This window comes from Gekko japonicus, unplaced genomic scaffold, assembly GCF_001447785.1.
Source record: "Gekko japonicus isolate JY-2015 unplaced genomic scaffold, Gekko_japonicus_V1.1 scaffold92, whole genome shotgun sequence".
Classification (NCBI taxonomy): Eukaryota; Metazoa; Chordata; class Lepidosauria; order Squamata; family Gekkonidae; genus Gekko; species Gekko japonicus.
In genome coordinates, this window is record NW_015169780.1 from 510,613 (window position 1) to 514,850 (window position 4,238).

At 45.3% G+C, this 4,238-nt stretch overlaps 1 protein-coding gene across 1 annotated transcript in view; it reads right to left on the reverse strand.

Moving 5' to 3' along the window:
• Window positions 1-4,238, reverse strand: part of PTPRK (protein tyrosine phosphatase, receptor type K) — a 492,629-nt gene that overhangs the window by 312,099 nt on the left and 176,292 nt on the right. The gene's annotated exons all lie outside the window — the stretch shown is intronic.

The following is a 4,238-nucleotide window of genomic DNA, read 5'->3' on the forward strand; positions in this document are numbered from 1 at the left end:
GTCTTATTATTTAACACCAATGTCGGAGCAGGGGTGCTTTCCCTAACCCCACCGCCAACATCTCTGGGCCGCAGGCTGGAAGGAGGCCGAGCTTTACTGTTTCTCCGCCCCCTTCCCATACTCCACCGCCTGCTCCCACCGCTGTACTTCCCCCTCCCCAGGAGCACCGGAATTTTCTGGCCCGACGTCATTTCTCTCAGTAGTCTTCGCTTGTTTCCGCAAGCTTCAGACCACTGATCGAGCAACAGACCACTGATCGAGCAACAGCAAAAAAGCTCAATGCACTGCTCAGTTAATACAATTGATACACAGCGGATGCCCCCTATAGTGCTGCTAGCGCTACAGTACCCTAGCCTATCCTACCGTCATCCAATTGAATTGCCAATGATACTGGGTATCTGGCCATTTAATAGCATAAAGGCCAATCGGATACCCACCCACCCATTTTTCTTTATTTTTCTATTTTTAAATCATGACACACCAAATCACACAATTAGCAATCCTAATATATATTATAGTTGGTTGGACAGCCTTAAGGCTAAGAACAATCTTATACCTATTAATATTAACCCAGCCTCTATTCCAATTTAATAAATCCTTCTACCACCATCAATTAATATTATTTCAATTTAAATTGGGCAAAGCACTTTATTTCTTCCCACAATGTAGCAATTTGCAGCACCAGTCCACTACTTCGATGTTCCCCCGCTGTAGATCAGCTTCCCAACCACTCCTAATCCTCCCAATCCCCGCATCAGGGGGGAGGTAGCTCTTCCTGACCCTCACCGACTCCACTCGCCACTGGATTAGCCGCACTCCGTCCCTCTTGTTGCCAAGCAGCGCCAGGGACAGCAGCTCGGCACCCCACCTCCTCCAGGTGCAGTTCACACACTCTGGCGTGGTCAGGACGATCCGAGCCCCCCAGCAGGCGGTCCGACCGACGTCTCTCTCACCACGGGACCGTCCTCCCGGCACCAATATGGGCATGTAATGAGAGCTAGTACAAATTGTGAGTTGGGGAAAAATGACTGCCTATACTATATCACTTCAGACTTTTCTTTATACCCTGGAACCCTGAATACCCAGGAGAAAAATGGATATATAAATATTTCTGCCTTGGACAACTGTCTGAAGACTTTAACTGGTACAGAAGGCCACAGTCAGGGTTCTGACCTGTGGCTTGATACCACAAACTATATTTTCCCCAGTGCTTCATCTGCACTACTACTTTATAATCTTCCACTGAAAATCTGGCACTGCATCTGACTGATACAGAAATGAACAGCAGAATCCTATGCAGAATTTTGTTGTTGTTGTTGTTGTTGATCAGTCACACAGTCAAGTCCGACTCTTCGCAACCCCATGGACCAGCTCCCGCCAGGCCCGTCCCCGTCTTCTTTGACCTTCAATCTTTCCCAGCATCAGGGTCTTCTCTAGTGAGTGTTCCCTTCTCATTTGGTGGCCAAAGAATTTGAGCTTCACCTTCAGTATCTGGCCTTCCAGGGAACAGTCAGGGTTGATTTCTTTTAGGATTGACTGATTTGATCTCCTTGCAGTCCAAGGGAATCTCAAGAGTCTTCTCCAGCACCATAGTTCAAAAGAATCTATTCTTCGGCGCTCGGCCTTCCTTATAGTCCAACTCTCGCAGCCATACATGACTACTGGGAATACCATTGCTTTGACCATGCGGACTTTTGCTGGCAGGGTGATGTCTCTACTTTTTATCATGCAGAATTACTCCAGCATAAATCAATTGATTTAAATAACTCTGTTTGTGATTGCACAGTAAATGATTTGGAAAACAAGGTTGCACTTACCTGGAATTGTTCACTGAGTGGTCACCTGTGCAGTCACACATGGGTATTGTATATCCAAAAAATCAACATCAGGTAGAGGTTTTGAAGCTCAAAACTGCCTGAAGGCACTCCATCCCCCTCATCCAGGCTGTTTTCCCACCTTTTCCAGTGTGATACGGAGGAGGTGGGGCACACTTCCCATAGTTTCTCTCTGCTGCCACCAGAGTAAGGCATAGTTGTCTGACTCAGTTAAGAGCTCACAGGAGTGCAGAAGGGAGGGATATTTGACTGCACAGGGGATCACTCAATAAATAACAATTATAGGTAGGTGCAACGTTGCTTTCATCATCATGGCAGCTCTGCAGTTCCATAAGGGTGAGCAGTGAGCTGACTTAGGAAGGTACATGTGACTTCTCAGTTGAACAGAGACAGCAGGGTGACTCTTCCCACTACTGCATCTCTCATGGCGCCTTGCCCATCGAGTAATGCTTTGTACAGGTGCATGAGTAAGACCACATTGCAGCCTTGCAGATGGGAGTCAATGGGGAAAAAGCAGCTAAAGTAGATTGTGCTTGGGTGGAATGACCACAGAGCTGCAGAGGATAGTCAACTTGTGCTGGTTTATAACACAATTTATTATTTATTTATTATTTATTTATTAAGTTCGATTTACTATCCCGCCCTAACCCCTGGAGGTCTCTGGGCGGCTTACAGAAGGTGCTAATCACATTTTTACAGAATCTAACCTAGGGCCACAGACATATAGGGGTGGTGACTCCCCTACCAGGCACCCTTTTTCTTGCGGCGGAACTTCGGTCGTTGTCTTTTAATGTAGGTGACTATCCATATGGAAATGGACTAAGCCCGTATAGGCTTTCTTGCTCACACTTGGGCCTAGGAAGGAGACGAAAAGCTTGTTGTATTTTCTGAAGGGTTTAATTGGCATTCACTGACCCTTCTGACATGATGGCAATTAGAAACACTGTTTTCATGATGAGAAGACTAAGAGAGAAGGTGGCCATGGGTCTGAATGGTTTGCCCTTGAGTATGAAACAACATGCTAACACTGGGGAACAAGAGGTTGGACTGGGGCAAATTAATTTAGTAACCCTTTTAAGAATACTATGGATTCCCTTTGGGCAAACAAGGATCTCCTCTCGATATGGATGTGGAAGCATGCTATTGTGGCTATATGGACTCTTAAGAAGGTGGACAAGAGTCCTCCCTGGTCAGGTTTAGGAGGTGTTTGAAGACTCTTTTGATGAGACACATGACAGGTTCTAAGGTTTGGTCCTTAGCCCATGTACAGAAATGTTTCCACTTGGTGGAATAAGAATGCCAGATGGTCATTGTCCAGTAAACAGAGGTTAAATGGAATCCCTACTAGGAAGTTGGTAACTAGGATCCACAAATGGAGGGATCATACCAACTTTCTTGGGATATTTAACCTCCTTGATAGGAGGTGACACAGTTGAAAATACTGATAAATCATAACTGCAGGGGGTGAATTCATAGTCTTGCATGGGGAACCACTGAAGTTCTGGAGCCCATTAATCCTAGCAGCTTTTAGATTAATATGGCTGTCTGAAACCATAATTTCTGGAAATGTATGTTTAGTCTGACTACCAGGGCTAGAGTGCAATCTACCATGGCTCCTATGAATGGAGCCATGCATGGGAGCCATGCATGAACCCTTTGCATGGGTTCCACCTTAGATTTCCTTGCACTGACCTATAGGTGCAATGCCTCAAATATTCCTAGCATGAGGCACAAGTCCTCTCAGTGCTTTGGCCAGTTGGCAAGGTACAGATATATCTTGCACCCCAGCATTCATAGGCAAGGCAACTACCACTGCTACTACTTTGGTGAATACCCTAAGTGCTGTGGCTAGCCCAGAGGGAAGAACCACAAATTGGAAATGGCGGGAACCACACTGGAAACAGACATATTTCCAATGGTCTCGTCTTACATTTGTATGGAAATACACATCTAGCAGATCCAGCATTAAAAACCATACACCCCAGTGTAACAGAGGAAGGACTTCTAGAATGGATAATATTCTAAACTTCTTTATTAACAAACACTTGTTTGGGCTTCTCAGGTCTTGGAGAGGTCTCACTGCGCCCCCTTCTTTTTGACGAGAAAGTACTGATCTTTTGTCACTACTGTTACAACAGCTTTTTTGCAGATGAGAGTGTCAAACTCTGTAAGGAGTTCTGTTGACTCATGTGCCTGGCATGGGCTGTAGTAGTCAAAAGCCCTGCCTCACAGGTTGGTTAAGCTGGGTTGCTTAAGGAGGTTTTGATCTATGTTAGTATTCTGATAGCTACATTCCTTTTAGGTTTGACATAATGCAGATTCTTAAATTACATGAGGGATGAGATGGACTAGGCCCAGTAAATACCTAGAGATCCCTATTTAACTATGAACTAAAAAGTCTAT